Source organism: Hemicordylus capensis, chromosome 4 (genome assembly GCF_027244095.1).
Source record: "Hemicordylus capensis ecotype Gifberg chromosome 4, rHemCap1.1.pri, whole genome shotgun sequence".
NCBI lineage: Eukaryota > Metazoa > Chordata > Lepidosauria > Squamata > Cordylidae > Hemicordylus > Hemicordylus capensis.
Genome location: NC_069660.1, coordinates 173,977,051 through 174,002,794, shown reverse-complemented (window position 1 = coordinate 174,002,794; position 25,744 = coordinate 173,977,051). Strand labels below are relative to the sequence as shown.

The window sequence follows — 25,744 nt, the reverse complement described above, 5'->3', positions numbered from 1 at the left end:
AGTTAAAAGATAACTTAAATAAAATTCATCAGACCGGCCAGGCAAATTATCTAACATAGGAGATATAAGTCTTAAACGGGGTTCACTATAAAAATCACAATAAAGAACAACATGCGAGGTGGATTCTATAACCCCTTTGCCACATGGGCAAAGTGGTAAAAATAGTGGAACTCCCTTAAACCTGCCATCCAGTACTGCTTTAGGAAGAACATTTAAATGAGCTAAAGTGAGGGCTCATCTAAATTTAGGACAAGCACCACATCAAAGTACTTAGCTGGTTTAAGATAAATAGCTTGACTCCCTAAGTATAAACCTTGCTTGATCCATGCACCTTCTTGTTGAACTTCTATATCCAGAACATGTTGCTTAACTAACTTCCTGGTTTGCTCAATTCCTACAGTATGCAAATCCTCTATGGAGAGGCCAAAAAAAAAAAAAAAAAAAGAAAATTTACTCAACACAGCTCATTTCCAGCTCAAATTAAAACCATTATTCATAGCCAAAGAGGCTAAACCCGCCTGTCCCAACTTCCGTTTTAACTAAAACCAAAAAATACAGCACCAGTATAAGGATTCTAGCCTAATAAGCCCAACTTCTCTTCTGATGACAGCATTCGGAGGACAACACAGTACCTGCAAAATGCATCTAATAAACTTTGTCTGGATAGCCTCCAGTAGGGCAAAATTACTTGCAGGTCTCAGTTGGGCTCCATATAAGAGCAAAGGCAGTACTTTGGCCATATAAAATCTCACTTTCACAGGTATAAAAGCAGCACCATGTGTAAAATGATAAGATTTGATCTTATTTACAACCAATTGAGCAGACTGCCTGATGGAGTTAAAATGGGCATTTCTAGTGCTCTTAAATTGTTTTAAAGGGTCTTTGATGTTTGTGAATTGCCCTGAGCTATTTTGTAAGGGCGGTCTAAAAATCAAACAAATAAATCTCTTTTCCAAGGCCTTCATTGCAACCCTACATAGTCCTACTGTGTGGTCTCCGGATGGTTTACAGTTAAAACCGTTTAAACATTAAACCAATTAAACAATTAAAATCATTAACATTGAAAGCATTAAAAAACCCAACATTAAAACTATAAATCTAATTAAAAGCCTTGGTGAATAAATATGTCTTGTGTGCCTTTTAAAAAGTTGCCAAAGATGGGGAGGCTCTTATTTCAATATGGAGCGTATTCCAAAGTCCAGGGGTAGCAACAGAGAAAGCCCGCTCCCGAGTAGCCGCCAAATGATTTGGCGGCAACTGTAGATGAACCTCTCCAGATGATGTTAACAGGCAATGGAGCTCATGGTGAAGAAGATGTTGCCTTGAATACCCAGGGCCTATGCTGTTTAGGCCTTTATAGGTAATAACCAGCACCTTGTATTTTGTCCAGAAACATATCAGCAGCCAGTGTAGTTCTTTCAACACAGGAGTAATATGGCCTCTCCTAGATGATGCAGAGACCAACCTGGCTGCCACATTCTGGACCAACTGCAGTTTCTAGACTATGTCCAAAGGCAGCCCCACATAGAGCACATTGCAGAAGTCAAGTCTGGAGGTTACCAGTATATGTATCACCGTTTTGAGGTCGTTCATCTTAAGAAACAGACGCAGCTGGCGTATCAGCCAAAGTTGATAAAAAGATTCTCTGGCCACCACTTCAACCTGTGACACGAGGGAGAGGTTCGGATCCAGAAGCACCCCGAGACTGCATACCTGTTCCTTTTGTAGGAGCATGACCCCATTCATAACCGGCAGATCAAAACTGTCTCCCGAGTTCCTACCTCTGACTTAACTGGATTCAGTCTCAGTTAGTTAACCCTCATCCAGCCCATTACTCCAGGCAGGCATTTAGGGAGGTTATGCCTTCTCCTGATGATGTTGACATGGAGAAATAGATTTGGGTGTCATCAGCATTTTGATAACATCCCGCATCAAATCTCCTGATGATGGACACCATACAAAAGTTCAGAGTTGGAGGAACAATAGCCTCCAAGAGACACCATCTGGAATCTGCCGACAAGGTAGGAGCAGAAACACTGCAAAGCAGTGCCTCCCACGCCCAATCTCCTCAGATGTTCCAGAAGGATACTATGGTCAATAGTATCGAAGAGATCCGAGAAATCCAAGAGGACCAACAGAGTCACACTCCCTCTGTCAATTCCCAATTGGAGATCATCCATCAGGCCGACCAAGGAAGTCTCCACCCCATAGCCCACCCAAAAGCCAGTTTGAAATGGGTCTAGATAATCAGTTTTCTCCAAGACCACCTGAAGTTGGGGGGCACCACTTTCTCAGTCACCTTGCCCAGCCATGGGAGGTTGGAGACAGGCCTGTAGTTGCTTAACTCTGAGGGATCCAAGGCAGGCTTCTTCAGAAGCGGTCTCATGATTGCCTCCTTAAGACGAGGAGGCATCCTCCCCCCACCCCCGAGATGCATTTATAATAGCCATCAAGCCTTCTACGACAGCCTCCCTGCCATATAGTATAAGTCATGTTGGACAAGGATCAAGAGGGTAGGTGGTAGACCATTCCAAGCAACTTGTCTTCATCCTCAGGAGTCACAAACTGAAACTGATCCAGAGTCATCACATGAGAGGAGCTGCTGGACACCTTGGCATCGGACACTGCACAATTGTGGAGTTAGAATCCAAGTTGGGCTCGAATACGAGAGATTTTGTCCCCATAAAACTAATTAAAAACGTCACAGCGAGTAATTCCAAGTACTGGTTCAAGGGGGAAGGGGCACACACTACCCCCTTGACAACCCTGAACAACTCCGCTGGATGTGAACTTGCGGACATGATATGGGTGGAAAGAATAACTTCTTGGCTGCACGTGTAGCCTGAGCATAGGCCTTCAGATGTGCTCTATGTAATAATCAGTTGGATTCAAGTCGAATTTTTCTCCACTTGCGCTCTAGTTGTCTACCTTGCTGCTTCAGCCTCCGTAGTTCCTCTGTATAGCAAGGAGCCAATTTTGAAGCGGCTTGGAGAGGACACTTAGGAGCAATCGTGTCCACTGCCCTGGTGAGTTGATTGTTCCTGTTCTCCACCAGAGTGTCGACAGGGTCACCAGCAGAGCCAACACTAAATTTCTCCAAGGCTCCTTAAAATCCTATTGGATTCAATAACCTCCTTGGGCAAACCATCCTAATGGGCCCCTCGTCCCTGCAGAGGTGGGACATGGTCATAAATCCAACCTTAACCAGATGGTGGTCTGTTTATGATCATGGGAAAATCATAGGAGTCCCCACCCTGGAACACCACCCTATTCAGAGTGAAAGACCAGATCAAGTGTGTGACCAGCAATATGCGTCAGTCTTGAAACCACTTGGGATAGGCCCATAATTGTCATGGCTACTATGAACTCCTGAGCTACCCCAGACAAATTGGTCCCAAAGTGGACGTTGAAGGTGCCCCCCCCACGCAAGCTTGGGAGACTCCAATGCCAATAGCAAGACCAAGTCCATCAGCGTAGTTAAGGACTCTGTTGGGCAGCAGGGCGATAAGTACACCAACAGAATTCCAATTCTATCCCAGGTCCCCTAACTTAAGTACACACATTCAGTACGGTCAGACACTTCGACAGGGATCCTGGCAATGGAGATATTGTCCTTATAGAACACACACTCCACCTCCCTGCCCAGGTCCCCTCACCTGCTCCTCAACAGAGTCCCTGGAGAGAGAAGCTGGGACCAGACTGGGCCACCAGCCTCCCCCAACCAAGTCTCTGTGATGCATACCAGGTCAGTCCCTTCATCCAGAATCAAATCATGGAGGATTTCAGGTTTATTCTGGACCAACCTGGCATTACAAAGGAGCAAAGTGAGGCTCCGTGGGAGGCTGGCACTGCTTTCCGAAGTCAAAGAGCTGGTAATGCAGCCAGAAGGGGTAACAGCAATTAAGTTTCTGATTTCACTTGCCCTGCAACAGCCTGCTGACCTGCCAATATTATTTCTTTTATTCCCCACCACCACGGAAATAGCTGTCCCAAAGTCAATGGACACGCCCCCTGTCTCTGCATCTCCAGACAGACCCAGACACATTGCAGGCTACTTCACCCAAGACTCAATAACAAAAACTGACTAGACAGCTGTTACAGCTCTCAAAATAGCCACAAAAATATTATTATTATTATTATTGTTATTGTTATTGTTATTATTATTGTTATTATTTCTTGTTTACACAGTCAGACAGGTGTTATTGACTGGTTTGTTTTATCCAGACATCGAGTCCTTCCCAAGGACCTGGGATGGCTGAATTTTATTGTCAGTTGTTATAGATATCGTCGCAGAATATAGGCTGTTCCCAGTAAAGCTGCTTTTTGTAATTGGCTGATGGTGATTTCTGTGGCCCCTATGGTGTTGAAGTGCTCTTCAAGGTCTTTTGGAACTGCACCCAGGGCACCAGTTACTACTGAGATCATTTTGGTCTTCTTCTGCCACAGCCTTTCAGTTTCAATTTGTAGATCTTTGTATTTTGTTGTTTTTCTCTTGTGAAAGTCCCAGATGTTCCAGTGTATCCCTGCTAACTTTTCATGCCTTTGTTTGTAGTCAGTCTGTGGGATCTTTTTACAACAGCTGGTTAGATGGTCCACTGTTTCATATGCTTCCTTACAAAGGCAGCACTTGCTTGTTTCCCCCCGCTACTTTTGCTCTTCTTGCATTTGTTCCTAGTGCCTGCTCGGGCCAGAATAAACCTTATAAGGCAGCTTTTAACGTGGTGATTTTCTTTATTTGGCAGGGGGAGAGTAACTGACCCTATCCACCCCAGCACAGTACTTCTAGTGACTGTTGCTGATGTCTATCTTGTGTTTCTTTTTAGATTGTGAGCCCTTTGGGGACAGGAAGCCATCTTATTTATTTGTTATTTCTCTGTGTAAACCACCCTGAGCCATTTTTGGAAGGGTGGTATAGAAATTGAATGAATGTTCTTGTGCAGCCAGTATTAAACCCTCTGTTTCTTTCTTCAAGTTGCCTGTCTTGATCCATTGCCAGCTCTTAGTGATATTATTATTATTAATTTGATTTCTATACTGCCCTTCCAAAAATGGCTCAGGGCGCTTTACACAGAGAAATAATAAATAAATAAGATGGATCCCTGTCCCCAAAGGGCTCACAATCTTAAAAAAAAACATAAGATAGATACCAGCAACAGTCACTGAGGGTACTATGCTGGGAGTGGATAGGGCCAGTTACTCTCCCCCTGCTAAACAAAGTGAATCACCACGTTAAAAGGTGCCTCTTTGCCAAATTAGCAGGGGTTTTGTGCCCTAGCCTTTAGTCCCACACCAAAGCCTGGCCCCCTTTGGCGGCCGCCTGCACACCAGCTGTGCGGCCTACCTCAGTTCCTTTCTTTAAAAACCGCCAGAATCCCTCTCACGAAAGACTGGGCTGAGCTGGTGTAATCAGTGCCTGCAGGTGATAAAGGTAAGGCACTAAGGAAGGGAAGGCCCCCAGTCAAGGCAGCAGAGCTGTGCTGGTCAATGTCTTCATTATCAATTCTGAGGCTGCACCCATTGTCATTAGTTTAGTCTTCTTTACATTTAGTTGCAGTCCCATTTTTTCACTATGCTCCTTGACTTTCATTACTAGAGCTTGCATATCATCTGCATTCTTAGCTAAGGGATTAGTAGCATTGTTTAAATACCCTTAAAACTTAGGTGGATGCATTGATTACCATTTCTACCACAACTTCTTAAAGAGGCCATTGCATTCTATAATTTGGTAATATCTTTCACTAAAACATTGCCTCGATTCTGCTGATTAAAAAAACCCTATATACTCTAAAAAGAAAAGAAAAGTCAGCATTCATCCAGTCAAGCAATAACCAGCACAAAATAGATCCATTCATACCATAGTGCCCCCAAGAAACTGTACATCTTATGAAGATTATTATTAATAATAATAATAATAATAATAATAATCCTGTTTTAAGGCAGAAGCTCACAATGCAGGTATCCAATCTAAGTCTTTAAGTCCCATATGTTGCATTATTCCCAAGCCCAACACGTACATCCAAAATATCTGTTTTGAATTTCTGAAGCAATTTTCCAGGATTTGTAACTTGAAAATCCTTTTAATTATGACCCATAAAATTTCTGCTTGCATGTTCCGAATTCTAATACTACTGTTATGTTCACAAATTCTCACAGTCATACCAACATTGCACAGATCACAAAGGCATTGAACATCATAAACTAAACCTTTAGTGTTACCACTGGGGAAAAAATCTTCCTATGGTAATTTCTAATAACAGTAGGCTTATAAATATTTTAATTTTTAACTTTAACGTAACAGTTGGCCCTACCACTCTTGAGCCACTAATAACAGAACATCCTTCTTGTTATGGTATTTACATTTACTATGCACCAACATGTCTTTTTTAAAACTAGATGTGCCCATATATGCAAATACTGATTTCTCTTTGCATCTAGAAATCTCCTCCAGCAAATGCCAATATTTGAGAAAAATAGTTCTTAAATGGCGGGTGTATCCATCAGTCTTCCAGTGACTGTTGCTGGTGTCTATCTTATGTTTCTTTTTAGTTTGTGAGCCCTTTGGCGACAGGGATCCATCTTATTTATTTATTATTTTTCTGTGTAAAGCGCCCTGAGCCATTTTTGGAAGGGCAGTATAGAAATCACATACATACATACATAAGTTTGTGGTAGCACCATTCCACTCTTACTGCCTTTTGAAGTTCATGTTTTGGTGTTAGTGGCCACATTACAAGTTTTAAGGCAACTGCTGATGAAGACTTCTTAGCTGAAATATATTTGGTGCTTTTATGAGAATTTGCTGTGTATTAAAATATGAATAATGATAGTATTGTATTTTTATTAAGTTTGGTTACATTATATAAAATTCACAATTGTGATAGTTTACCCTGGAGCATTCCCAGACAGCAGGCTTTACTGTGGGTTTTCTGCAAGGCTTTACTGTGAGTTCTAAGTTGTCCACCCAAAATGATGCAAAAAGTGGTGGTATTTTTCCTCTGGATAAAAATTGGGCTGCACGTGTCATGAAAAACCTGAATTGTGTGTGAAGTGCTCCCCAGTAGCTCACAGGGACGTCAGAGTAAACTTGGCCAATATGTGAACACAAACCTCCATTCTGGAGGAGATGTGAACTACAAGCCAGGTGTGAAAAACGTCCTGGGTGGGCTATACAAATTTGTTGTGGGTAATGGAGTTTTATAGTTTCATTTTGTTCTTTGAATCCACCGTATGATTCATGTGTCTTTGAAGTCCTCTGTATAACTTAGTCACTAACTTAAGAAAATACTAGGAGAGAATGTATGAATGAGAATATATGAGTACTGTTTGGGGTGGGGAGGGGGGTGTCAAACTGTAGAAAGAGTCCATAGTGTGGGATGTCCTGGACCTTACTGAATTACGTAGGCTGTGACCTTCTGAAATAGTTATGGGAATTGGAGCCTCATAAATATGTGCCTGATTAATGAGGTACAATGGGCAGCATCCAAATTAACTTGGCCATAACCACTCTTTCCTCTAAGTTCTGTGGCTGAGCGTATGCACACACACTCCTAGTTCACTTCTCACTTAATCTTCTCAGCCATCCAGCTGTAGGGATGAGCTGGCACTTTTTTTCTTCCACCGTTGGGCTAGGAGCAGGCAATAGGAGGGGACTGGTTAGAGAGGTGGAGAGATAGGGCTTTAAAAACAAGCCTACAAAAGCCTTAGAACATAAGAACAGCCCTGCTGGATCAGGCCCAAGGCCCATCTAGTCCAGCATCCTGTTTCGCACAGTGGCCCACCAGATGCCGATGGAAGCCACAGGCAGGAGTTGAGGGCATGCCTTCTCTCCTGCTGTTACTCCCATGGACAATCAGAATAGGAAGAAGAGGAAGGAAGGAGAAGCGGGGTAAAGATAACCCCTGTTCTTACTTCAAGGGTTCATGGGCAAGACTCTGGCTATCACAGGGGCAGAGCCACCATTGGGGAAAGGGGTTCAAAGAACTCACGCCACCGCTCTTGGGGGCTATGCCTTGCGCCCCAGCCACGCCCTCTGCATCTGATGGTCCCTCTGTGTGGCTGTTTTTCAGAAGCTTAGCTAGCGCCAGCTTCCCAGCCTGGCCAGGAACGCATCTCCTAGCCTTTTAAAGCAGGTAGAGCAGCTCCTGGCCATGCCACAAATATGGCGCTGATTGGAATTTGCACGCAAATGGGGCACACAGCCCTGTTTGCAAGCGAAACCACCACCCCTGTGTCTGATGACAGACACAGGGGGCATGGCTAGGGGGCTGCTGGCAGTGGGCTGAACTGGGGCCACTGTTGGCCACTGGGCTCTCACATGCTCATTAAAAAGAGGTGGATCTATTTAAAAAAAAAAATCAGTGCAAAGGGAGGTGGGGAAGAAAAAGGAAGGAGCAGGAAAGCATCAGTTCTTGCTTGCTTGCTTATTTATTTATTTATTTATTTATTAGATTTATATGGAAGGGTTAGGGTTAGGTCCTTTGCTTCACATTCTTTCTCCAGCTTCTGTTCCGATTCTCCTTTTAAGGCTTCTTATGGCGTGTTTTCAAAGTCCTGACTCCCGTCCCCTCCCCTCCCTCCTCAGTTTCCTCACTTCGCTTCGCATTGTCTGAGGGTGGTGTAATTGTATTGCACGCACTCACTCACTCTCCCCATCCCCAATACGCACCTTTCTCACATATCCTCCCCATAACTTATCCTGGACAGTATTTTCCATCCCACTCTAACCTGTGCAAATAGCATCACTTAATGTAGTCTTTTTGTTCCTCCACTTCTCAAGAGCAGATAAAGGAGGGGGAGAATGGGGGTGGGGCAGATCGATATTGGCCTCATCCCACACATTCCAGGCAATGGTAAAAGGGATCACAGGATGTGCTGGCTCCCTTTGATGTTGCGCTGTGAACAACACTTCTTGAACAATTCCAGGCTCTTAGAAATCCCAGAAACTTACTTTTTTTTAAAGTTTGCATGCAAAGGTAAAGTGTAAGAGTTTTCATCTTTTTTGTGTGTTGCACTCCACTGAAGTGCTTCATGAGGAATGTGGAAGGGACTACTGGCATGGCAAATGAGAAGCGGGGGAAACCCACAAAGGTGTTGAAGGATATTAGGAGAAAGAGAAAAAGAGAGGGAACACTGGTAGAGTAGCTAAACAAACATATCATACAATAGTGGTTCTTCATAGGGGCACCAATGGAATCTTACATACACTTACTCTATATATAGTATGCCTATATCCAATGGGATGAACTCAAGAAATTTTGTGTTCAGGATTGAATCTGTTCCCCATAGGTTAGTTGGTTAAGATATACTTGCAAATGTGAAGTGGAGGGAAACCACCCCTGTAAAATATAATTTTAATTTCTTTCATATTTGGTGTGTGTGTGTGTGTGTGTGTGTGTGTGTGTGTGTGTGTGTGTGTGTGTGTGTGTGTACGCATGCTTGTATCTATAGTGGCACACATTGTCTTGGTATGGCTGCCCAGAACAAAACTCATTCCACATGTGGATGAAAAACAATTAGAGGGATCACTGGCCATAACTAAGCCCTATGAAATTAATGGGACTTGACTTTGTCATGACAAATTAGTCTAATTGATTGTGTGCTTAGTCATGAATAACTAGTCTGCATGTTGCCCAGTAATGTTGACTTGGGCCAGCCAGACCCCACAAGTGGGGACTGGGGTTCTTCATTGGGTATTTCCACCTGGTAGCCAGACTGACACCTGAGCTACCATGACACTTTGTCAGAGAAAGTAGCTGTTTTGTATCTAAGCATGTTATCTCTTTGCTCTTGGATGCTGCTAATGTTGCTGGTTGGAGAAATCGACTGGCAGCAGTTTGTTAGCTGCCACAACAGCTAATGGAGTTTCATGTCAGGGACTTTGACTTGACCAGTCAGCACAAGTGGGAGGTCAGTCCAGCCCTGCTAGGCAATGACTTTTGCCAATAGAACACCCCTTGAGTAGATCTCTTCACCACGGGATCCAACAAGACATGCAGGATGTTCTGCTCCAGGGCAGGAGTGGGCCTAAACTCAGTTGGGGGATGCCTTTCATGTTGTGGACAGAGCATCTCTAGTATTTGTTTCCTCCATTTTTCCTCCTGTCAAGAGTCTGGCGAAGATCCTTCAGGCTTGCACCTGCTGCCACCTCCTCACCCCGTGATGGCCACAGTAACCATAGTTCCTGCTCCTCTCCAGACTGTCACGAGCTATCTACCAGTGCTTCCCTCTTTGTCAGGATCTCCTGTCCCAGCACAGGTGTCATGTCCTCCATTCCAACTTTCTTCTATTGAATCTGACCACCTAGTGGCTCAATGATTAGATTCCATCCTACTGAATGAGTGGAAAGAATCCACACATAGAAACAGGTGTAAGTGGAAGCGTTTCACTGCCCATGCTAAGGGCTCTGACCCTTTCACTGCTACCATGAGGCAAATTCTTCTCTACCTTACAAGACTCAAGTGTTCCGGTCGCTGTCTAGCACCTCTCTCAAGGTACATCTGGTAGCTCTTTCTGCAAGACAAGCTGGCTGGGATAGACAGCCACCCCCACCCACCCCACATGCATATTCCAGACAGTTCTTCAAGGATGTGAACAACCTCTTTGCTCCAGTCTGGGACCCTGTTGAACCCTGGAGCTTCTCCTTGGTCCTCTCCTCTCTCACTGAGCCTCCCTTTGAACCACTTCTCTCCATCAGCTTCAAGTCCTTGCCTCTAAAGGTCACCTTTCTGGTCACCATAGCTTCAGGACACTGTGTCAGTGAGTTGATGGCTCTTTGCGTTGTCTATCTGTAGACAAAGTTCTTCACAGACAAAGTCATTCTTCACAGGGATCCCTCTTTCACTACCAAAGTTGTCTCTGATTTCCATCTCAATCAAGATACCATATTGCCTGCCTTCTTCCAGAACCCCCCCACCACCACTTTACTGGAAAAGTTAATGCATTCCCTCAATGTTCAGCAAGCCCTACTTTATTACCTTAGCCATATCAAACCCTTCTGTAGATCCAAGAGACTCTTGATCTCAAACAAAGATGAAAACTATCTCTCTCCAAAAGGTTTCCCATTGGCTTGTTGAACTCATTTTTATGTGTTACTGCCAACAAGGGATACAGCCCCTTTAAGAGATCAGGGCTCACTCTAGACACAGCCACATCAGCAGTTCACATGTCCAGCATCAGTATGAAGGACATCTGCAAGGCAACCATGTGGTCCTCGGACGTTTTGTTAAGCACTAAGCTATGGACATCTGCTCAGCAGGGGTGGACAACTTTGATCAGGCGGTCCTCAAAGTAATTTGAATGGAATCTTGGCTCCCACCTCCATCTTGATGAGCTAGCTAATTGCCCAGGTTGTGAGGGAACGTGGATCATCTCAGAAATAAACAAGTTGTTTACCTGTAGCAGGTGATCTCGCTGTAATCCATAATCACTCACAACACCTTCCTGGTCTAACCCGCTGCTTGTATTCCTGCATAGTTGTACTGACTTAACAGGTAAGTTTTCTTACCTGCCTCTGTCTGTGGACATTCCTCTTTGCTCATTGCAGCGGCTGATCAAGAACTGAGGAGAATAGTGCTTTCCCACTGAAATTAACTGTTGCTCACACATGCAGTTCGTCAGAACCGAAGAGCGCCTCAAAGAGTTTGGACCATAGCGGGCTACTGTGCAGACACAGAACCCAAGTTGTGAGTGAACCAGTTAAGAATTGTATAAAGCCTGCAGTGGGGAAGAAGAGTGGGTTGCTTGTCTGCACAGAACACTCAATCAGTTTTATGTAAGTAAATGGTATTCCAAGTATAAGTCTTGAACATCACAACCCTGAGCAGATTGTTCACTTGTGTTCAACAAAGTAGAATAGAATCTTAGAACAGAATTTTGCCTTTTAGCCCCCCCCCCCAAAAAAAATTGGATTGGTTGTCTCTGGTTTGAATGCAGACAGGAATTACAGCTGAATTGGGTGCATGTGGAGTCATGTGAAAGTCACATGTGCATATGGAGACATGTGCCAGTGGTTGCCATGAAACCAAATAGATACTGGATTTGATGGGCAGGAATATGACAGAAAATCTTGATAAGAGAAATGATGGCTTGTCTCCTGAAATCAGAAAGATAACGTTTGACTGTATAACACAGCCTTGATAAACTGGTTCGATATGTGACTTGATCTCATTGATGTATAGTCTGAGGTTTGACAACAGGGCAAGAATGTTTCGTAGGTCCCAAGAAAGCTATATGTTCATGTCTGCTACTAATAGTCAACTGTCTTAAATAAGGAAACACCATTATATTTAAAGAAAAGTGATGGTTATAGCTATACATTCTATGAAAATTCTTTGGGTTTTTGAAAGATTGGAAGTAAGTACTCTGTATGCTATAACATTTGGAATCTATGGCAGAATAGAGGTATTCATGATGATGGTGTGGGCAAATATCTATCTCTGCAGTCTGTGGCAACAAACCAAGTCTTAAAAGTTGGGTTCCAAACTGAAGAGTAATTTGGGTACCAAGCATAAAAGAAATGTTTGAGAGATAATTGTGCTGCTGCTTGTTGATTGGAGAGCTGAAGAAGCATGGTGAGAGTAAAGACAGAAAGTCAGAAATGCCTTGTAGAACATGGTTGCACAACTCAATTGCCCTGGTGGCCCGGAACCAGCAACAACATGGTGTTCAGGAGTCAAGATTAATTTTTAGTGCATTATAACATTTAAAATCTTTAAAATATATTTAAAGCAGTTATTAGTTCCTTGTGGATCTTTCTTCCTCCATCAAGGGCTAGAAAATAGGCCCTGTTCAGTCAGTGGGGGCCACTGGAATTCGTGCCAGCCCCAAACAAATGTCAGGTCATCTCTTTGTAAATCGCTGTTGATTTCAGGTTACAATCCTAGACATATTTGCTTAAGAGTAAGCCTCAATAGAAGTACTGTGGACATATTTCCAAGTAAAAATGCACAGGATGGTGCTCCAAGACAGTTTCAGAGAAGATGACCCCCTTGGAGAAGAGGGAACTTGCCCAAAGAGTGATCCTCTTTCTGGGCTCCTGTTGCTGCAGGGATGCGGCGGGGGTGGGGGAGGAATGTCCCTGTGGGCCAGGTCTGGCCTCCAGGCCTTATGTTATGCAGGCCTGACTTAGAAGAACGGGTAATCTTGGAGTGAGCAGATGAAGACTTTGACTTTGGGAGATAGTATTTATCTGGAAGCTAGAAAAGCATCTGTCAGCAAGCCATCCAAAGACTTCTTGAACTCTAATACGAAGAGTGACTATATCTAGAATGGAATCTTCGGTTGCTAGGAGAATGGTCTATGATGCTGAAAGTTTTGGTTGTGACTTTGATCTCTGTCTAGTGTCCTCAGTGAGACTGAAAAGGTTTTAGATGCTCAGTTTAGAGCAAAAAAAAAATCTTCAATTCTCTCTTTGATATTGCACAATAAACAGGTTTAACTAAACCATGCATGTCTTCATAGAGCAACTGATCTTGAAATTGTCTGGGACCTAAAGTCAACTAAATGTGTTTGTGTTGCTCAGTGGTTTTAGAAGCTTCCAGCTGAAAACATGAACAAGTGTCTTTTGGCAGATGACAAATGGATGGAGCACACTTTCCCATACATTATATTTGGTTGCACAAGCAAGATAACTGGAAATTCTTATTGAAAGAGCTGCACTAGAATAGGATTTGCAAGCCATGTGTTTGACTTTTCTGCTCTATTGGAGCAAAATGCTTTCTACTGCGGCCCTTTCCCAAACATGCTCCACAGTAAGTCTGATGCTGAAAAAGAAAGATGCAGTCCTCCAGTTGCAAATGATACGTATACAATTTTTCTAAACATTGGAATAAGTGAGATTAATGAAATTTATGATACCGAATAATACACTGAAGTGGAAGTCTGCAGTAGGGATGTATACACTGAGGTTCGTGCACTGGTTCAGATGAGGTCCAAACCGGTTTGGTGCCAAGGGGAGCAGTGAACGGGATCATTAAAGTGTAGAGCAGGTCCTTACCTGTTCTCCACTGCTGCATGCAGCTTCCTGCTGTGGTGGTGCTACCCCCAAGAACCCACGCACGGTGCCAGCATGCACATCGTGTCAGTGCATGTGCCTTCTGCGTGGTCAGCAGCACCATGCTGACCACTCAAATGGTGCCTGCGCATGTGCAGACACTATGTGCATGCTGGTGCCACGTGTGGGCTCTTGGGGGAACTGTGTGCAGCCGCAGAGGATAGGTATGGACCTGCTCTCTTGCTGTCTTTTTAAAGATCCTTTTGGCTGCTCTCCGTTTGTTTGTTTGTTTGTTTGTTTGTTCAATTTTTAGACCACCCTTACAAAATAGCTCAGGGCGGTTCACAAACATCAGAGACCCTTTAAAACAATTTAAGAGCACTGGAAGGCCAGGCCGAACAGGTAGGTCTTTAGGGCTCTCCTAAATTCCAATAAAGAATTCAAATTCCAGGTGTCTACAGGGAGCGCATTCCACAGTCCAGGAGCGGCTACAGAGAAGGCCCACCTCTGGGTTGCCACCAGACGAGGTGGTGGCAACTGGAGCCGGACCTCCTCAGATGATCTTAGTGTGTAGTAGGGATTAGACCAAAGAAGGCGCTTTCTAAGGTAACCTGGACCTAAGCCGTTCAGGACTTTAAAGGTAATAACCAGCACTTTGTATTTTGCCCGGAAACATATCAGCAGCCAGTGCAGCTGTTTCAAAACAGGCATAATATGGTCTCTCCGGGTTGCCCCGGAGACCAGCCTTGCTGCCACATTTTGAACTAACTGAAGTTTCCGAACTATGTACAAAGGCAGCCCCACGTAGAGCTCATTACAGTAGTCAGGCCTGGAGTTTACCAGCTGGTGCACCACTGTTCTGGGGTCATCCTCCTCTAGGAATGCAGCTGTCGAATCAGCCTAAGCTGATAAAAAGCACTCCTGGCCACAGCCTCCACCTGAGATACCAGAGTGAGGCCTGGATCCAGGAGTACCCCCAAGCTGCGTACCTGCTCCTTCTGGAGGAGTGTAACCCCATCCAGCACAGGGAGATCTAACTCATCCCTCAGATTCTGAGCCCCTACAATGAGCACCTCCGTCTTGCTTGGATTCAGCTTCAATTTGTTATCCCTCATCCAGCCCATTACTGCCTGTAGGCAGGTATTTAGGGAATGAACGCCATTTCATGATGAAGCAGATGAAGGAGAGGAGTAGATTTGGGTGTCATCGGCATACTGATAACACCCAGTACCAAATCTCCTGATGACCTCACTCAGCAGTTTCATGTAAATATTGAAAAGCATTGGTGACAGAATGGAGCCCTGAGGGACTCCATATAACAGTTCTCATTGAGAAGAGCGACTGTCACGAAGTTCCACCGTCTGGGATCTGCCTGAGAGATAGGAGCGGAACCACTGCATAGCAGTGCCTGCTATCCCCAACTCCGCCAGGCGACCCAGAAGGATCGTATGGTTAATGGTATCGAACGCCGCCAAGAGATCCAAGAGAAACAACAGAGTCACATTCCCTCTGTCGATTCCCCAGTATAGGTCACCCATCAGGCCGACCAAGGTTGTCTCAACCCCATAGCCCGCTCTAAAGCCAGTTTGAAATGGGTCTAGATAATCAGTTTCCTCCAAAACCACCTGGAGCTGGTCGGCCACCACCCTCTCGATCACCTTGCCCAACCAAGGGAGATTAGAGATTGGCCTGTAACTATCCATCGCCGAGGGATCTAGGGAAGGCTTCTTAAGAAACTGACTAATTATTGCCTCCTTCAAGCATGGAGGCACCTTACCCTCCCTCAGCGATGAATTTATTATATTCACCAGGCCTCCTCGAATAATCTTCCTGCTAAATTGAAGCAGCCAAGTCGGGCAAGGGTCCAGAGAACAAGTGATGGACCGCACTGCTCCAAGCAGCTTGTCTACATCCTCAGGAATCACAGATTGAAACTGATCCATCCTAATACTGCAAGAAGGATTGCTGGACACCTCCTTCGTAGACCCTGCAGAAAAAGTGGAATCCAAGTCAGCCCGAATACAAGAGATTTTGTCCGCAAAGAACCCACTGAGGGTATCACAGCAGAGCACCTCCGGGAGCCGATTAGAAACAGGAGTAGAAATTAGATTCCTCACTACCTGGGATAACTCCGCCGAACGTGAAGCCACAGAAGCAATGCGAACCGACCAGAACTTCTTTTTTGCTGTACTCACTGCCTCCGCGTAAGTCCTCAAGTGGGTCACATGCTCCATCCTATCAAATTAGAGCCGAGTTCTCCTCCACCTGCGCTCCAGTCGCCTACCCAGCCGCTTCAACCCTCGCAACTACTCGGTATACCAGGGAGCCTAAGGGACGCTTAGGAGCAATAATGTCTACTGCTCTGGCAAGTTCCTTATTCCTGGTTCCCACCAGGGCATCTACAGAATCACCTGCAGCACCAACTTTGAAACCCTCCAAGGCCTTTTGGAACTCTACTGGGTCCAGCAGCCTTTTTGAGCGGACCATCATAATTGGTCCATCACCCATGCAGGAGTGGATTGTGGCCGTGATACCAACCTTAACCAGATAGTGGTCCGTCCATGACAATGGGGAAACCACCGGATCCCCCACCCACGGAACACCCCCCGATCCAAACAGAAGACCAAATCGAGCATGTGGCCGGCAACATGAGTTGGTTCAGATACTAGTTGCGATAGGCCCATAGTTGTCATGGCTGCTATGAACTCCTGAGCCGCACCAGACAATCCAGCCCCAAAGTGGATATTGAAGTCCCCCAGGATCAGAAGCCTGGGACACTCCAACACCAACTCTGCGATCAGCTATATATGTATACATAGCTAAGTTTATTTTATGTTACTGGAAAGACTTGATGGACCAAAAAGGGCTTGTAATCCTGTGTAAACTTATATTTTCATGTATGAAAAAATGGCTCATCCAGCTGACCCCTTTCATGGATAAATGTTATCTATAGAAAACTGTATTTTGTGTCTTAGTTTGACGTTTTTCAAGTGAGAGAAGAGTCATACAATTATAGAACAGAAGTGAGCTCCAGGTTGGTTTTTTTTGTAACCTTCAGGGATTTCAGTAAACATCCAAAAGGAGTCACGTTGAAGTAACAGATGTAAATCAACAAGGTTGTACTTATGACACTATGAGTTATTACACACACACACACACACCCTGGAAATCTGTGGTGGTTTTTTTTTTTAATACTTGTACTTGGAATTATTTACCAGAGAAACTTCCATCATTAACTTTGCTCTTATGTTCTCTTGTTCTTACCATGGTCTATTAAATTATTCTCCTTACAGTGACCTGTATATACCAATAATTATATAAATGCCACCAAAACAAAACCCCACTATAATATATATTTCTTCCCATCCTGCAGATTGATAATGATTTTTCAAGATGTGTGGTAGCTAGTTACTAACATCTCACATTTTTTAAAAAATTGTGTAATATATCCTTTATAGTCTGACCTTTTAATACCCAAACAGGTCATCTACACCCTCCAGTATTATCAAAGACATCCCAGTGGTACTGCATTTGCCTGGTTTTGTATAATAGATTAAAATGCATATATACTACCATGTGTTGCTCCTGAGGTTTATCTTTATTTTTCAACACTTAGGCTTTTATTGGCCGGCTTAGCCTTAGAAGCTTGTATGATCAGCCCATGACAATACTCTCTTTCATTTAAAGATGTAGGAAAGTGTTTGCTAGATTTGTATGAAGGCATTTAGAACCAATTTTTCTCAGTCATAGAAACTGACCAAGAGGCAAATTGTTTTTTTACGAGTATGTGGATGGAAACTAGAATAGTGAAGAATAGAGTTTCTGTGTGTGGGTACTGTTAATTCCTAATTCATACCTTCATGAAGCATCTATCTATGAAGTGCAACACTCCACTGAAAACTTGAATACTGGATGGGATATATGGCCTAGGATCATTGTTCTCATACAATATGGTTGTGTTGCCATACATCGTGTAGACTTATAGTTAACATATACATCCTCTTTTGTTGTATCCAGTGAAGTGAAGGCTTTCTTGGCCTTTTCATTCCCTTCAAAGATTGTAGGTACTTGAGGTACTATAATTGCATCCAGTAAGAAAAGTAGGAATGATGTTGTACAATAAGCCAAATGGATTTGCAAGAACTGTCATTTCTTTAGTATTTAGATTCTAGTCCTACATCTAGCAATACATCTGTATCTCTAGCGATTATCTTCATCCTCACATGGATAGACATCACATCTGTTTCTAATGTTCAGATGATAAAATTCTTTGGAGGACAAATCTGATCCAAGTCTGTCACCTTTCCTTGTCAAGAAACACTTCCACTTAATAGTAGCAGTAATACAGTGTGTGTGTGTGTACAGTGCTTTAATGTGCTCAAAGAACTTCATGTAAATAATCCATGTTATAATGTATCCACATTCCATGTAAGATAGGTTGGTTCTGTTATCTCACTGTTATCTCTTGTAGAGACTGAAAGTGGTGTTTGCCTATGGCCATTTGTAAATTTGCAGCCGAGGTGAGATTTGCACCAAGGCTCTGTCTCTTAGCCATTCCACTAAGCCAGCTCTTATTTACATACTTGAATGAATATCCGTTTTTTATTATGAGGCTTAAACCGCTTAGTTGTCAAGGGTGGTGAATATGCTGTAGTCTTGCCACCACTCAACCATATAGGAAACTGATAATTGTTGTCAGTTGTCAGTACCCAGTATCTTTAGAAAGTCGGCTAGTCTTTGCTAAGCTCAAGCTGTACCAGAAATCATGAAGTGAAATCCTTGTAGCTTCATGCCACTTCTTTTGTCTCACTCTAGTTCTTGGTGGAGGATGAACCAGTTCTGCTGAATGCAACATCAATCCATTGAGCTGCTTATGTGGCACAATTTTCACAAAATGTAGAAAGAAAGCTACTCAAATGTGAGTAGCAGTTACCAAGAGATAATGAAAAACTGTTACATCTGCAGTGACACAAACCACAGTAATTGGTGAACCCACTTACCACAAGTTTATAGGCGTGTTACAGAATGGAGTTGTCACATTTGTTCTTCATGACAATGGGACATAGAGCAAGTGGGGTGTAAGTTGGTGAATAACTGAACTTTGTGCCTTGCCCAGTCTTTTCAAGTGCAGTGTATAGGATTCTCATCATTAGGTTGTTCCAGTTTCACTTGAGAGAATTTTCTGTTCGCTTTTTGTCTTACCTTTTTGCACATTCTGAAGCAGCAGTAGACTACTACTGTCACATGATGGGGTTTTTCAAATCTGCTAGGATCTTTTATACCCTCAGTAATGAATGCTTCCTCACAACGCTCATTTCTTTGGCATTCAGTGGGAAACCCTGGTTGCGGTCTTGATTCAGCTTTCCTGAATTAATTTTGAAGAGAGATTCTGTGTTCACACTGCCATCAAATGGATAGAAGTGCTTTTTGGTGCCATCTTTCACTGCCCTCACATCATTTATGGTCTTTGATTAGGTTGGAGCTCGCCTTGTAAAAAGTCCAAGTTGGTCAAACAGATATGAAACAAAACTGGTTCTGATGTAAAGGTTTGAGTCCATCTGTGTCTTGTTTTTACTGAAATCTTTAGCAAATGGTATTTCCTCTCAGCCAGTTTGCAGCACCAGCAATCACTATTTCCAGGATCAAATCAACAGGGCTCAGTAAAAGTTCTTAACAGTACATGTTCTTGAGATGTAAAAGTGCATATGTGGAATTCACCTTTGATCTTGAATGAGATTCCTACATTTTCAGCAAGTTTTCATGAAATTGTAGCGACCATCCCGCATAGTCTGGTTGATTAAATACAAAGAATAGATTTGAAAGCCCTGTTGGGCCATCAGATGTACAACTCAATCTCTCAAAGTACATGAAAGATGTAAGAAATGTATGTAAGACATCCAGTACTTCACTGTATCTCCAATTGAACACCCTCTTCAGTTGCCTTGCAGAATTCTTCATATCCCACAAGAATTTCATGCAGTACTGAAGAACATTCACTCAGTTCAGTGAATGCACTTGATGTATCAAGAACAGCTTCCAGCTCTCTGAAGACCACATCAGGTATGAGGTCTCTGCTCCTCAAGTACTTTTCAAAATGCAAGATTTCAGACTGACAGATTTAGAGCAGATGATACTTACATCAGTTGAAGTATACCCCTGAAATAAATCCTTACAGTGATCCTGCAGCCAAAACTCTAGGTTCTATGAGTAAATCATCTCCTCCAGATTCTTCCTCTCACTTCCCCAAAGCTTTGAAGAAGGCTATTTGGGTGTAAAAACTTCCAAGTTGAATGAAGAGAATATCAACTCTGGGATTTTATTTTTTAATTTTTATTTTTTGCAGTTAGTCATTTTGTTCTACGATGTAGATTTGATCACACCTATCCATGCTGTGAATTTTTCATTCTGTAGCTGCAAAATCATGTTGGACACATGATTTTTTAAAAAAAATCAAAATTATTCATAATGTTTGGTGTGACTGGATGGGGAAATCTGTGCTCTAATAGGTATCTTGGTTTATTTTCTTAGACTAGCTTGGAATGTAAGACATACATAACTGCTTAGGTGGGGCTGAAAGCTAGCTTGGTCTCCAGTCTTATTTTATGTCCAGATCTCTTCTACAGCACCTCAGCACAGTTGTTGTTATAGAGAAGCAAAGGACCTTTTATATGAAAATTCAGAAGCATCCACTAAAATATTGTCAGACATCATACTTTGTGTAGAAATGTAACATTGGTTTCAGCCATGTACCTTATGATAAACAAAATGTATTGGGGGTACTTGAACCCTAAACATTCACTTTTATCCAACACAGCTCATTAAATATATAAACTATTATGTAAAAATTTAATATCAAAGCAACAAAATTACTATAAAATTCTTATAAACCCAAATAAGTCAAATAGAGACACATATAGATATGTCCTTTCTAAATAGGGTATCAGATGAAATTCTTCAAGTGACTCTTCAAAAGAGAAATTATTCACAAAATGCCAAGTCACATCCCCACTAAATATGATAAAATACAATTCTCAGATAAAATGAATGTCTTTTCCAAGTGGATTGTGAAATGGAATCAAAAAAATATTGATGGGAATAGATATTAAAAATACCAGTCGTCAAGTCACAGTTCCACCAGTTATTGTAAAATTCAATTCTCAGATGAAATGTATGTCCTTCTCAAGTGGAGTGCCAGATGTGGGATCACATAAGAATCTTCATGAGAATATTTAAAATAACCCCTGCTAACTTGGCAAAGAGGCACCTTTTAATGTGGTAATTCTCTTTATTTAGCAGGGGGAGAGTAACTGGCCCTATCTACCCCCAGCACAGTATCTCCACTGACTGTTGCTGGTGTCTATCTTATGTTTCTTTTTAGATAGTGAGCCCTTTGGGGACAGGAATCCATCTTATTTATTTATTATTTCTCTGTATAAACTGCTCTGAGCCATTGTTGGAAGGGCAGTATAGAAATCAAACAAATAAAATAAAACAAAATGCCAGATTTGTTCTGACAAAAAGTCTTCCTCGGTGACATTCCATATACATCCAACTGTCTAAAAATACAATGCATTGCAAATTACATAGAATTAAAATGAACAAAATGGAATTCTTCTCTTGAAGATCCTTATGTGATCCCATTTGGCACGCCACTTGGGAAGGACATTTCATCTGAGAACTGTACTTTATCATGTTTAGTTTTGAGATGTTACTTGGCATTTTGTGAATTTCTCCTTTGAAGATTCATTTGAAGAATTCCATCTGATATCCTGTTTGGGAAGGTCATATCTATATGGGTCTCTATTTGAAAAATGTTTACATTATAGTTTATTCAATGAGCTATGTTGAGTGTATTAATAATTTTTAGGGTTGTTTGACTTGTTAGAATCCTATAGAACCTGGTGTGGTGTTTTTTGTGGGGTACCTGGGAATGTCTAATTTGAAACAGTCCTGCATTTTATATAGGTGTTGCCATTTGTACACCAATGGCAGAGCTTTCAATCTTTTGAATACCTTGAAGTCTAAAGCTACAGTCTTAGGCATACTTACTAGGGAATAAGTCCCATTGAACTTGGTACATACTTCTGTGTAAACATGCTTAGAATCATGCTACAAATGCCTCATAAGCTGCATTGTGATTACTTGTATTTTGTGTTCAAAAGCTCGTCTTTTGCAGCACTTGGAGAATAGGTTTATTAGGTGGTTCTTGCTTTATTTTGAAGGCAACTCAGCCCTCAACCCTATATGCGATTCTGAGTCCCAGGTACTAAGTTTTGATTACAACAATCTTATTTCAAGTCTGGAAGGAACAGGTCCATAGCTTGGGGTAGTCCTGGATTCATTGCTGTCGTTGGAGGCCCAGGTGGCGGCAGTGGCCAGGAGTGCCTATTTTCAGCTGAGGTTTGTCCTCCAGCTACGGCCTTTTCTGGACAGAGATAGCCTGGCCGCACTGATCCATGCTCTGGTAATCTCCAGTCTGGACTACTGTAATGTGATCTATGTGGGGTTGCCCCTGAAGATGGATCGGAGGCTGCAACTAGTACAGAATGCAGCAGCAAGGCTGCTGATTAGCACTTCTGGCTGGATGCACATCACGCCAGTCTTAAAGGAACTACACTGGTTGCCAATTTGCCACTGAGCCTGATTCAAGGTTTTAACATTGACTTATAAAGCCCTGAACAGTCTGGGCTCCAAATACCTGAAGGAATGCCTTCTCCCATATAGACCTGCCCATCAGTTAAGATCTGTAGGAGAGACCCTCTTGGTAGTGCCACATTGTCAGCAGTTAAAGGGGTAGGTGCACGTGAGAGGGCTTTCTCTGTGGTGGCCCTTAGGTTGTGAAATGCTCTCCCCTCTGAGGTGCGCCAAGCTCCGACATTGTGCACATTCAGGAGAATGGTGAAGACGCACCTCTTTATCCTGGACTTTGACTAGTAATGTAGTGGTTCTTCCCCTCTCAGGCACAGTGTGTTTTTTTTAACTGTATTTTTTATTTTATGATGTATTTTAATTATGTTTTATATTGGTTTTATTGTAATCCGCTTTGAGATCTTTGGGTATAGGGTGGGCTAGAAATGTAAATAATAAATAAAAAAAATATTTTTTTGCATTTTAAATTTTTTATTGATTTTTACAATATCTTAACAGTCAAATTACATTTAATTAAGTAAATATTGACTTCCCCTTCACCAATCTGCGCGGTTCATATTAGCTCTACAAATCTACCATTGCTATAATAATTAAAAACACATATAGTCCACATTGCAAACTTGATTTTACCCTACCCAACCAGCTGTTACTAAATTTCAAACCCTGCTGAAAGGTCCATATTTGAAAAATAGTTCTTTAAATAAAGTAAGAATGGCTCCCCATCTTCTTTGAAACATTCCAAGTTTTCATCCCTTATGAGTGCTGTAAGTTTTGCCATCTCAGTGTATTCCAAAATTTTTATCAACCAGTCTTCTTTTGAGGGCATTTTATTATCTTTCCATTTCTGCGCATATGCTATTCTAGCCGCCGTGGTTGCATACATAAAAAATGTTAAGTTTCTTCTGGAGAACTCTCCTTGCGTTATTCCTAGCAGGAAGGATTCTGGCCTCTTAGGAAATGTCATTTAAATTTTTTTCTTCAACTCATTATATATCATATCCCAAAAGGCCTTTGCCTTCCCACATGACCACCACATATGAAAAAAGGTTCCTTCATATTGTCTGAATTTCCAACATTTGTTTGGAACATTTTTATACATTAATGCTAATTTTTTCGGTGTCAAATACCACCTGTACATCATCTTATAATAATTTTCTTTTAGAGTATAACATGCAGTGAAAACATCAGTTTTCCATAATTTTTCCCAAGCTGTCATATCTATATTATGACCCACTCCTTGAGCCCATTTTATCATAGTTGTTTTAACGACTTCATCTCTTGTCTCCTGTAAAAGCAACAACTTATACATCTTAGAGATTAATTTTTGGTCATTTTCACACAATTCCTTCTCAAATCTCGACATTTGGTCCTCAAATCCAACTTTAAGATCCTTCTTGTAAATTTTGTTTAGCTGATGATACTGAAACCAGTTACTAACCAAATTTTGTACTTCGATTAGGTTTTTTAATTTACAACCCCTCTCTTAAAAACATAACAAGTCCCTATAGGTACCCCATTCAGATTGCATATTTATCTCTTTACATGCCAAAGCTTCAATCGGGGATACCCATAATGGAGTTTTAGATTCCAGCCATTCTTTGTATTTTACCCACACTCCCATTAGACTCCTTCTTACATAGTGATTGAGAAAGTCTTTATGCACTTTTATCATACCACAGATATGAATGCCATCCAAACCTTCTATCAAATCCTTCCAGATCAAGTATTCTGGGATTTCTTAATGTTATCCATTCTTTTAACCACGTCAAACAAGCAGCATCAAAATACAAGCTTAAGTCCGGCAGGGTAAGACCACCTCTTTCTTTAGCATCAGTTAAATTTTTAAATTTAATTCTTGGCCTTTTCCCTTAACAAACAAATTTGGTTATGTCCTTTTGCCATTGCTTGAAACAGGTTAATGTATTAATTATAGGAATAGTCTGGAAAAGAAACAACATTTTAGGTAAAACATTCATCTTCACAACTGAAATTCTTCCCATTAAAGATAAATTCATTCTAGTCCATCTTTGCAAATCAATTTTTACTGTATCCCATATTTGATATAATTATTTAAAAACAACAAATAATTTTTGTTTGTCAACCAGGAACCCAAATATTTAATTTTCTTCTCCACTTTCAATTTGCTTATTTCATAAAGTCTATCCTTGGATTTAGGGTCCATATTTTTTGTCAACATCTTCGTTTTACTCTTATTTATATAAAACCCAGCCAGTTGGCCAATAAACAAAATCTAGGCATGACAGTACTGGGAGGTAGCACCATTGGGCAGATGCCAGTGGCCCAGAGCCCACCACCACTGTCCCCTAACCTGCTGCCTACTGCCTTTTTTCTGGGCAACAGTCGGATTGGGCCCACTTTGGTGCTGAAGTGCATCGCCATTTTAATGCCCCCAGCATAGCATTGTGTTGGAGTGCTACTATGTTTTGGACATTGTATTGTGGAGAAATTAATATGACAGCATCTCAGCATTAGCGCCAAGAAGCACATAGTTGCTGCTTCTGCCCACTACTAGTTGTTTCCTGATAAGCTTGCCAGAGGGAACACTGGTTACCTGAGATGGTGGCCACTTTGCAGTAGTTTCAGTGTCAGTGTCAATCTGCCTTATTATTGTGCTGTTGTACTAGATGTGAGTAACGTAGAGTAGCTTTCAGATTTTTAAAATAGGGTTTTTTGTGGGGCTGAGCTTGCTGAATGAGATTGGTTGGTATGAATGAACCTTATGTAATTAAAGTATTGTCCTGTGAGAGAAGGGTTGATGATATCAATCAGTGGGTGTTTGGAGGAAGGAAACTGAAATTTACTTTTGGGGGGTGGCTGAACCTAGAGGTGTGAGGAAAGAAATCTGGAGTCAGTGAATACTGATTGGAAAAAGTATTCTTCAGCCATAGGGGTGTCCAGCCAACTGCCAAATATTTAGGTTGCTCTTTAAGGGCTGGTTTTGAGCCAAAGATGAGATTAATGGTAGGGATTATCAATGGAGAAAGTAGATGTAAAATCACAGTTAACATGTTTGTCTGTCTTGTTCTCCCACTGTCTAGTGTCTTTTATACCAGTGAAGCACCTTATTTTCTTACTATTAAGTGG

General features: G+C 42.1%; 1 protein-coding gene across 3 annotated transcripts in view; it reads left to right on the top strand.

Moving 5' to 3' along the window:
• FAM193A (family with sequence similarity 193 member A) overlaps positions 1–25,744 on the top strand; it is a 112,688-nt gene that overhangs the window by 25,034 nt on the left and 61,910 nt on the right. Inside the window, exon 3 of one of the 3 annotated variants that reach the window (XM_053242904.1) lies at positions 19,928–20,050. The exons of the other annotated variants lie outside the window; for them this stretch is intronic. The gene's annotated coding sequence lies outside the window, so the exon portion shown is untranslated. The remainder of the gene's footprint in view (positions 1–19,927; positions 20,051–25,744) is intronic. 3 annotated transcript variants of the gene reach the window in all.